The 11,491-nt window shown below is 50.1% G+C and overlaps 1 protein-coding gene across 3 annotated transcripts in view; it reads right to left on the bottom strand.

Moving 5' to 3' along the window:
* tnk2b (tyrosine kinase, non-receptor, 2b) overlaps window positions 1-11,356 on the bottom strand; it is a 54,411-nt gene extending 43,055 nt beyond the window's left edge. For 2 of the 3 annotated variants that reach the window (XM_086203023.1, XM_086203022.1), the window contains exons 1-2: window positions 10,953-11,356; window positions 1,192-1,401 (exon numbers count right to left, since the gene is read on the bottom strand). The gene's annotated coding sequence lies outside the window, so the exon portion shown is untranslated. Of the gene's footprint in view, window positions 1-671; window positions 897-1,191; window positions 1,402-10,952 lie in introns of all 3 variants that reach the window. The other variant, XM_086203024.1, reaches the window with a different exon arrangement.
* Window positions 11,357-11,491: the final 135 nt, after the last annotated feature.

Here is an 11,491-nt window from a genome sequence, read left to right on the forward strand (position 1 = left end):
CCAGCAGCTCCTATGGCACAATGCAGCAGCGGCGGAGAACAGAGGAGGACTCAAAACTCACCTCTCCTGCCACAGAGAGCACCTGTTCAGGACCAAATAACATTTTAACACTGATTTTTATGAATCATTTTGTACAAAACCACAATGTAAGGTGGTTACGAAGCTTTTCATACGTGACATTTGCCTCAGGGAAGTGGGTCACAGCTCACTAGGCCTGATCCAACCCTGCGTTTATTAAAAATGAAGTTGAGGAGTTCAACTGAAAATGTGAGATTTTCACGCTGAGCAGCAAAAACGGGAGGGCTGAGATCCTCACAATGACCTCCTGCAGCAGCATGGGGCCACTTGCCAACCATTTCACCACACAGAAGAACAGAACGTAGCCTTAAGAGCAGAGACACACGCGTGCGCGCGCACACACACACACACACACACACACACACACACACACACACACACACACACACACACACACACTGGAGCAATCACCAACATTCAGTCACACATACACACACACACACACACACACACACACCGAGTCTGTTCCTCTCCCTTTGCCTTCATCTTAGCTCACAAATGCTCATTTGATGACCATTTGTGTGTGTGTGTGTGTGTGTGTGTGTGTGTGTGTGTGTGTGTGTGCGCGCGTGCATGCTGAGGCTTGCACACACCTGCTAGGGAGGGTCCGGCTGGCCAGCATCCTGTGCGTGGGCCTGTTTATTTCTCCTGAAGCCACCAGTGTGGCTCTCACTTCCTCTGACTCGACCTCGGCAGCCAGGGATTGTTGTTCTCTCACCACCTCCCACAAACAGAGCATAAATAAACGCGGTTCTTTTTAAACACGCGTGTTGACATGGTCAACCACATGCGTCCGGCGTGTTTTTAAGGGTGAGCACCTACAAGAAAACCATAAAAAAACTAGAAAAAGATTCAACTATGTTTGCCATTGTGTCTGTTGTAACGACCTCCAGATGACATCACCCGCTGTGTTTGCTCGCCATTCAGACAGGCAGTGAGCTGGTCTGAAGACAGCACAGTCACTGTTTGGCATGAGCTCATGTCTGCATGGCTCACACAAACACTCACTCACTCAAACATACTGAGACACGTAATAACAGTGCAAGAAATCCTTCAGTGTGTGTGTGTGTGGGGGGGGGGGGGGTCAGGGCCTGTAGGTGTGTGCACTGTTACCTTTAAAGTTTGAGCCAGAGAAAGCCAGAGTTCGTCGCTGCCGATCTGAGGCCTGCATGCGCTCTCAGGTAGACGAGGGCTGGTCAGCCACGCGCAGACGAGGCCCCCAGTCCATCTGTCCTGCTGCGAGTCTGAGGCAGCACGGAGCCAGCGAACGCTCACACGATCCCATCTCCATTCATTGGTCGGACAAACCCCGAGCTGGGAGTCCTGAAAGAGACACCAAACATGGTCGCTGACATTCACCTGAAGAGAGTTTCACCCAGCAGCTCCACTTGTACGTTTCCTGTCTTTTATGTGCAAATGCCAGCTTGAGGAAGATGAAGATTGTCAGCAGCGTTTGACCGAGCACAGAACAGAATGAGTGACTCTGCTGCTCCCTCGCACACACAAGAACCAGTTTGTGCACTTGATAGACTAACAAGTTCAAAATGAGCCCAGCACAACAGATTCGACTGTTCAGGCATTAAAAACACATCAATAAATTAGGACTGGCTACAAAGACAGCGGGACGCTGTTATCCCGTCTGGTACGCGGTCTCATGCTCCGATACACAGCCGTGTCTGTGTCTCTCGCTGAGAGGAGTTTTCCTCGCGACTGGTGCGAGGTTGTGCGCGGTTCCTGCTCTACAGAGCAGTTAGCGTCTGCTATGATGTGGCACTTCTGAAATGAGGCTGGCGCTCCCGGTTGCGTCACACACTTCATTCATCTTGATAATCTGCAGCAACTGCCAGGACATTTTGGTACCAACTTTTACCATCCAACATGAGATTTGGATCTTCACTCTAGTGTCCTAAGGTCCAAGTCAAATTTACCCAATAAGTTGATTAAGGACCAAAATCCCGCCAAGACCACCATGCTGTCTTCAGACTCGGCTGTAGTGACTGTTACATCCCAACAGGCAAATGTTCGCATGCTGACTAACATGCTGACTAGCATGTTGACTTACAGGCTAACTAGCATGCTGACTAACATGCTGACTAGCATGTTGACTTACAGGCTAACTAGCATGCTGACTAACATGTTGACTTACATGCTAACTAGCATGCTGACTTACATGCTAACTAGCAGGCTGGACAAGGACTGTGGGCACCATCGTACTCCTACACACCTCACCGAGCTGCTCCCAACTCTTCGACGGTTTTTAAGAACACTGACATACTAACTCCTTTCTCACAGCTCATGTTTCTGTTGACTCTGCCATTGACGGTTTACCTGCATGTCCATTTCAAGGCAAATGCAACTTTCAGACTCCCCCGTCCACAGAGAAGGGTGGCCCCCCCGCAGGTTGTTGAGCAAATATGACAAAAGCACCTCTATAAGCAGTGAGATGACCGTCACTGTCAGTCTGCCCCGGACAACGTCAACTTTAACATATCTGAAGTGAAAGATGTGACAACTGATTCAGGGAAAATCCTGGCCCTCGAGGGGCAACAACCATGCCAGACTAAGGGCTTCTCTGTCTGGATCTTACAAACACTGCGCAACAATTACTGAACGAAAACTGGAATTCTGAAGAAAAGAGTTCTACTTCCATGATACCAAATCCACGACAACCTGATGGATTCATCATCCTTGCATCAAATCAATTTTCATCATTTCCGTGGTTTCAGGAACTCTCCTGATCAAACCGGTGAATTGCCCGGTAAGCTGACGGTTGAGTCCAGCAGAGCCCATTTTTGTTGTAGAAGAACTGCAAAGGTTGCACAAGATTATAGCACCGGACCGGAATTCACGTATGTACCCTGGTAGTAGCCGGCGGGTACTCGAGTTACTGCTGCCTTTCCACCATCTCTAACCAGTCGGCCGTCCCCTCTGGCCTCCGACCTCCTAACACCTGCTGCTCACTGGGTGTTTCCTCTTTGTGAGACAGTTCTCTGGGAACCTGTTGAAGTGTGAGAATCCCAGTAGACCAGACCAGCCCATCCAGCACCAGGAACCAGGCCAGGTTCCGGTCCCTCGTTCTCCTCCGTTCCAGCGCTGGTTTGAGCTTCAGCGAGCTGTCTCTACCACGTCTGCTCAGTACATCGAGGTGCTGCCCTGTGATTGGCTGATTAGATATTTGTGTTAACCTGCAATTTAACAGGTGAAGCTACTTAAGAGGCCATGAGTTGATGTTTGATGTTGCATTGATGCAAGCGGATTGTTGATCAATGTATCGGAGCCAGTCCCCACCCGTTTACTACAGATTTAACATTTTGATTACCACGTTGTATCTTTATCCTCGTCATCCGGTGCGTTGCCTGGGGTGTCGGTTCATCTCTTGTACTTTCAACTGGTGTATTGGGTGGATCAGATTATTCGAGGACATGGGAGCTCTGCTGTGTGCGAGCCAGTCCTCCTTTTCATCTGAGTTCCTCAGCACCTGCCTCCTTAGGTCCGGATGGGCAACTGTTTCAACTGCTGACCAGCACCGGAGCACACAGCAAACATGCTGACACTCCCTGTACCCACGACAACATGAGGCACTTCCTCTCACAAGAATACCATTACAAAACCCAGATGAGAAACCAACAAGGGCAGATGAAGTGAGAGCACGACTGTGGCACAATTCCCCAAATCCACAATACAGGATCTGCTGTTAAATCCCACCGTCATCCTGCTGCCACAATGTCAAAGAATCTTAAGTTGTCGTCAGCAGAGTCAACTACAGGCGGAAACAACTTCCACTTCTGGATGTGAACTGATCTGACACTGTTCCAACTCCAGGCCAGGTCCGGGGGTGGGGCAGAAATACCAGAGGGGCCCTGGGCAGGAGAGGACAGCATGAATGAATCAATCCAATTCACACAGACACACAAGGGCACAGTCCACCCACCACCTAGTGAGGGAGCTGAGAGCCTGGAGGAGAGACATCGAGCTGCTCTCCCTCGCTGATCACACTCCACAAATGACTGCTTTGTCTGTGGAAAACACACACACACACACACACACACACACACACACACGGACACAGAGCAAACAACAGTGCAGACGATGGACAGTGACACACACCTATCACATCACGTGAGCTGCACATAAACACACACCCAGCAGTCAGAAGCATTTTGAAGCTGCGGGTTTCATTCATTTACTGACGTAGATGCACGCTGAGTGACTTCATCGAACCCTACCGAAGGCTGACATCACATGACCTCAGAGGATTTTACCTTTCTGTTACACAATTCCATCACTGGGTGGGACAAGGAGGAGAAGGTGGTTCACGTTCCCAGCCCCCATCCTGCCCACTTTCCCTGTGACATCACTAAAACTGTCTGACCGAAGCATTTTTTTTGCAGTGACACAGGAGTTACGTCTTTGAGTGATGCTGGTGTCAGAGTCCTCAACAACACACACATGCAGAGCCTGTAGCCGGGGGAATGTTGGGACCAGGGAACTGGAACAGTAGCTTTGACCAATCACGTGAGAGCGAGCCTCAGCTGCGTCCACGTAAACAGTCCGTGTGGAGCGCAAGAGACGGAACGGACCGGCTGACATACACACTGCTCAAAAAAAATAAAGGGAACACTTAAACAACGCAATGAAACTCCAAGTCAGTCTCACTTCTGTGAAATCAAACTGTCCACGTAGGAAGCAACACTGATGGACAATCAACTTCACCTGCTGTGCAAATGGAACAGACAACAGGTGGAAATTACAGGCAGGCAGCAAGACCCCCCAGTAAAGGAGTGGTTCTACAGGTGGTGACCACAGACCACTTCTCCATTCCTGTGCTTTCTGGCTGATGCTCTGGTCCCTTCTGAATGCTGGCGGTGCTTTCACTCTGGTGGTAGCATGAGACGGAGTCTGCAACCCACACAAGTGGCTCAGGGAGTGCAGCTCATCCAGGATGGCCCATCAATGCCAGCTGTGGCCAGAAGGTTTGCTGTGTCTGTCAGCGTAGCGTCCAGAGCATGGAGGCGCTACCAGGAGACAGGCCAGGACATCAGGAGACAGGGAGGAGGCCATAGGAGGGTGACAACCCAGCAGCAGGACCGCTACTTCCACCTTTGTGCAAGGAGGAACAGGAGGAGCACTGCCAGGGCCCTGCACAATGACCTCCAGCAGGCCACAAATGTGCATCTGCTCAAACGGTCAGACACAGACTCCATGAGGGTGGTGTGAGGGCCCGATGTCCCGATGGTTCCAGCCCAACACCGTGCAGGATGTTTGGCATTTGCCAGAGAACACCAAGATTGGCAAATTCGCCGCTGGCGCCCTGTGCTCTTCACAGATGAAAGCGGGTTCACACTGAGCACATGTGACAGATGTGACCGAGTCTGGAGACGCCGTGGAGAACGTTCTGCTGCCTGCAACATCCTCCAGCATGACCGGTGTGGCAGTGGGTCAGTAATGGTGGGGGGTGTCATTTCTTCGGGGGCCCCAGAGCCCTCCATGTGCTCGCCAGAGGCAGCCTGACTGCCGTTAGGTACCGAGATGAGACCCTCAGACCCACTGTGTTGGCCCAGGTTCCTCCTAATGCAAGATAGTGCTGGACCTCATGTGGCTGGAGTGCGTCAGCAGTTCCTGCAAGACGAAGGCATTGATGCTATGGACCAGCCGCTGTCCCCTAGACCTGAATCCCATTAAGCACATCTGGGACATCATGTCGCTCCATCCACCAACACCACGTTGCACCACAGACTGTCCAGGAGTTGGCGGATGCTTTAGTCCAGGTCTGGGAGGAGATCCCTCAGAAGACCAGCCACCACCTCATCAGGAGCAGCCCAGCGTTGTAGGGAGGTCATACAGGCGCCTGGAGGCCTCATTCTGACTTGTTTAAGGACGTTACATCAAAGTTGGATCAGCCTGCAGTGTTTTCACTTTAATTTTGAGTGTGCTTCCAAATCCAGACCTCCATGGGTTAATAAGTTTGATTCCCATTGACGATTTTTGTTGTCAGCACATTCAACCATGTAAAGAACCAAGTATTTAATAGGAACCTTTCATTCATTCAGATCTAGCATGTGTTATTTTAGTGGTATGGAAGTTGTTCCCTTTATTTTTTGAGCAGTGTATTACAATAATATAGCGTCAGGAAGATGTAAAAAAACTCACTGTTGGGGATTTTATCCAGCTACGTTTCAAACAGTCCCCTAACCTTCGTTGTCTTTCAAACCCATGCGATATCTCAAGTTGCTCTAGGGGCTGTTAGCAATGAGTGGCGGACAGAACAAGGAAGTCTCAGACCGCATATCTGTTGACTACAGCAGAAACCCCGAGATACTGGCCCTTGTTCCCAGGGGCCGAGCAGTCAGACAGGTTCCCAGGTTGGTGCCAGTTGAAACTACAGGATACACATTATTTATTGGAAAGAAAATATCACTCACGCCATTGTCATTCCCTCTGTCACCTACCGGAGGGATCCGCGGTCCAAACAGACAGATGTTTTCCATACTTGGTTGGATGGGACAAACTCTTCTACTCGAGAGTGAAAGTTGGTCGTTTGAACAGAATCACCAGCTACCATTTTGACAACATGTACGTAATAGTACTGGACCCCCCCCACACACACACACACACACACACACACACGACCACAAAAGCAGTTGCATGTGTTCATTCATGCTTCTCTCTCTGCACGCTCTCCTGCTGGCAGGAACCACAACCACCACCACCAAGCGCCTGGAATTTCTTCAGCCAGGCTTTTCTACGGCCTCAACGTGTGTCTGATGCCGCCCACCTGCAGTGAGATCAGATGGGAACGTAACAGATACTCATGACACGCGGACAATGTGAGAACTCAGATCAGTAAAGTGACACAACTCCAGACGAATGATGGAGGCCAGCCGCGAGGGGCCCAAGGACAAAGCAAAGCTGGGCCCGGCGGCTCACCTGATACCAGCCAGGAGAACGAGACTTTCTCCACGATTCAGTGGACGCCGTGTTGAGGTGAACATTATCGTCTCTCTGAAAGACGAGACCCCGCAGGAAACACTGTTGTCTGCTGCTGTGTTACCACTCTCAAAGGTGCCTCAGGTCAACCTGGAGACCACGGTACACACAATCCTCAGTGAAATAAACTGAATTAGAAAAAAAGGTTTAAGCTTTCAAAACAGCCCAGAGTCTTCAATTCAAACTGGGTTGATCTCCAAATGACTGGAGAGCTGTGTGTCGGTCACCTGATCCGCCCCCAGAATGACTGACTTCGTGTCAGTAATTGTGTAACAGCATTTGTGTCCTCTGACTGTGGTCCTCACGCAGCTCCTGGTGGTCACGAGCTGCTGGGACATCCTGCCAGAGACCAGAGCTCACACTCCTAACGGCTGCAGGCTCAATGCTGGGTCGAGGCCTTTGGCTGGAGTCTGTAGTTTGTGACGTTACAGAGGCTGATGGCGCTCATCTCAGGGGCTTTAACACGGCGGCGGACCCACGGGCCACGACTGAAAGATTCCATCAAAATAAAAACTCCATGATGATCGCATATCTCAGTCTGTGTGCTCTCTTGTGCCTCTTTCCTGCTTCCCTCTGAAACACTCAGATTCAGCACCCCCCCCCCCCCACACACACACACACACACACACTTTCTCCGCCCCTACCACGTCCCCTCCACTGTGACTGGTCAACATGTTGAGGGGCTGCTGCATAGTAACACGCCTCCTCTCACATGCAAGGACGTTGTCTCCCCCGGTAACCAGCTTGTTTACAACTTGAGCATTTTAAAAATGTCGACCTCGTCGATACACACATTCGTCCCGTATTAATACTGAGAGCGATCCTTCCGCCGCATTGAGCGCTACAAACAGACGAGACACTGACGGAAGGTTACTTCCAGCCTGTGGTTCGTGTCCTCCTCCCGACCAAAGAAGGGACAGCAGTGGCTTCAGGTTTCGCTTTCCACAAATCCTGAACTGAGGATTGTTCAGGAAACTGCTGTTGATGAAATGCCGAGAGCGCACGAGTGGCGAAGGCGAAAGAGTTACTTTCTCCCTTTGGCATTGACATTGGCGCAGGAAATGGAATCAGGTGGATGTGAATCAGAGAATAATGGCGATAATTACTGATGGAATAATAAACGAAATAAAGCTGTACGTAATGCGACCGCTTCAGCCCCAAGACTTCACCCTCCCTCATCAACTCTCAATGCTCACATGGAGCTCTACTCTTCAATTTGCAACAAAACCTAACTTGTTAAAAGGTTGCTCAGATGGAAGACATCCATCACTGAGTGAGGCGAGAGTTGACGAGGGTGAGGTTGGACAGTAGCGGCCGAGCGGCGAACACGACTCACTGGAAGGAAGTGAAGATGTCCAGGTTGAAGACGCGGAGTCTCAGATCAACACAAGCCTTGAGCTCAAGCATGGTGTTGTGTTGGTTCCAAGCTGGCCACCTGCTACTGGCTTTCTCCTCTGATGACACTGACACTGGTGCTCCTTCACTAAAGCCACTCCCACAAACCTGTCCAGTGTACAGCAACGACGTGATTCATCAACAGAGTCCTGGCTCAGAGGAACCTGGACTTCGCCCAGTGGAGGGCCAGTGGGTCAGTCTGGTTTAGAGTCAAACATTGGCAACCTTGAGGTTTATTGTACCAATAAAGATGTTATGTGCAACTGGCTGACATCATTCAGTATAATAATGATAAAAATATGACTATCATAACTTCCAGAACAACAGATAATGAGAGTAATCATGTCAACCTGCAGGTGTGTGTGTGTGTGTGTGAGATGTGTATTGAGTCTTTCTGAATTGATTCTGGGTGGCGTCTCATTTCCTGAAGGACACGACGGTTCCATTTATTGAAGGCCTCTTTGCTGAATTATCAGAAAAATGGCGTTAGCTTCATGCTCGCTTCTCTGGAGGGCTGGGCCGGTGTTACTATGTCCAAACTGGTTTGATACGGAGACAAACACTGGACCAGAGCCGTATACTGGACTCCACAACACTCCAGTGAGCAAGCGCTCCCGGAGGGGATGACAGACATCAGGAGCAACGGGCTACCACGCAGCTCTGAGGCGCGCCTGGCTCATCCACCTTCATGGCTTCTGAACTTCCCTCAGAGAGGAACACAGTCGATCTCACCGACGTCTCACGTTTGTTTCCAGTGAGGTAGTCACCCTTCCGTGTGCTTGTACATCCATATTTAAACATTATACCACATCATACACCAGATTTAGTGTACTGCTATGATCATACTATGTACTGTACAAGTATCACCAGTATTATCATCATCCTGCCACTGCACCTTAACGACCTACTTCTTCATCTTTGATTGTTCTTCTGTTTTTGTCCTGTTCTTATTTTTGGTTCTACTCTTCTTCTACATTCGTATTTTAGTCCATATTTATTTTATTCCATAGTTGTTTTTTATTGTATTCTACTACGACGGCATAATTTCCCTTCTGGGATGAATAAAGTAATCCATCCATCCATCCATCTGTCCATCCATCCATCCAACCTTCTATCCATCCATCCATCCGTCCATCCATCCATCCGTCCATCCATCCATCCAACCTTCTATCCATCTGTCCATCCATCCATCCATCTATCTGTCCATCCATCCATCTGTCCATCCATCCATCCATCTGTCCATCCATCCATCCGTCCATCCATCCATCAGGTTCTCTGGTATTTTCAGGGTAAACCGTGGCCAAGTTTTGCTACCAAGTTCTGCATTCTGCAACGTTCCAAAGTTTTCTTAAAACTGCTGCCTCTTGCACCTTTAAGTAAGTCCCCAGTATGAACTCCAGTCAAGAGCCGTACTGGTTTTAAACCAAGTCAACAACAGGATCTCTTTACAGTTTTAACTCTGATCAGTTTAAAACCTGTTGATGCGTTCATACCATCGGGTCGACGTCCCTCAACCAGAAGCTTCATTTTAGTCAGCAGCTTTGAAGATAGAATTCATCGTTAATCATTCTGCCACAATCTGTGTGATTGGAGGACTAAAAAGCTATAGTTTTTTTTGTAAAAAAAAAAAAAATCAAAATATCACCTATTAAATTATCATCATCTCAATTAATGTGGAAATTATGAGTAATTCAGACTTCCCTTCCCCTGCAGCAGCTCAGGAGGAACCTCCAGGATTCAAACAAAAATGGTCCAGTTCACAAGTTCTCCAGAGATGAAACTCATCCAGGTCTAATGACGTCATAATGCTCACATGGTGCATTCACAGGTCAGGTCTCTCGATTTGTGATGGGCCTAAACACACTGCTTGAGTCACTTGGCAGATCCATGGCTCCGCGAATCCAATACCAGTCACACAAACATCCAAAACTCCTCTCACACACCTGAGGCCTGCACCATTCCCGACAAACACCGGGCTGTGGTGATTGAACTCCTACACCGCAGCGGTGACCCATGCGAATGTGTGTGTGTGTATGTGTGTGTGAGAGAGAGAGATCGGTATATACCGACATACACACCGATATATTGTGTATCCTGATTTATGTCCAGCTGCTGAATCAAACTCTGACTTTTCATTGAGGGAACTTTGACTAACTTTTAATGTATTTAAATGTCCTAGTGAAGCATACCAGTCCTCCCAGCATGCACCAGTAGGTTTAGAAGGATTATTTCCAGCTGTATTTCTTCCACCGGAGGAAGCCCTCTGGGCTCTACCTGTCTGAGCCGGTCGGTAGGTGGCTAAGCTAATGCTAGCAGCTCCATCACATTCGGACAGGTAGCGACTCTCACCTGTTGGCTTTTTCCCGCCTCGCAGCGACACGAACCAGTAAGCAGGTCAGAGAAGGACACCAGTCTTACCAGCGCTCGCATCCTGGAACTGCTTACGAGAGCCCGGACATCTCCGGGGAAGTGTTTCCAGAGAGCCTCCCTACCTGTCACTGTCCGCTCCGGCCGGGCGGCCGAGCTCCTCCGGTCCGGACGCCTCCCTCCCTCTGGGCCAAGTTTCACACGGAGGAAGTCTGCACCTGCCGGAGGCCCGAGGACGAGAACTCAGCTGCACACGAGTGGAGTCCGAGGCTGCCGGCGTCAGACCCGAGCTGCCTGCCCACGTCACGAAGATCGTCTCCGCACGTGAAGACGCTTCACTCAGCCTGGTGTCGTGGGCTCTCGCTCGCTCCTTTGACTCACGCGGCAGTTGCACAGCGAGACGCCAGGGTTCCACTCGCGTTTGACCGCTGCTGATGGAACCGTCGGAATTGATCCCAGCAGACCCGCACCGGGTCACGTCTTCTTTGAGACAGCGGAGAGGCGTAAAGCCGCCACGGCGTCGCCTGGAGCAGCTGATGACACCTGACAGCCCGCTCCAGAACTCCCACCCTCCGGTCACGAAGAGGTACAGAAGCTTCTGTACTCTGACGCCACCGTCCGGCCAAACTCCATCTGCTGCCCCCCCAATATTTACCACTTGTTC

The sequence above is a fragment of the Aulostomus chinensis genome, chromosome 5, assembly GCF_037954235.1.
Source record: "Aulostomus chinensis isolate RoL2024-O1b breed Wild chromosome 5, RoL_Achi_v1.0, whole genome shotgun sequence".
Taxonomy (NCBI): domain Eukaryota; kingdom Metazoa; phylum Chordata; class Actinopteri; order Syngnathiformes; family Aulostomidae; genus Aulostomus; species Aulostomus chinensis.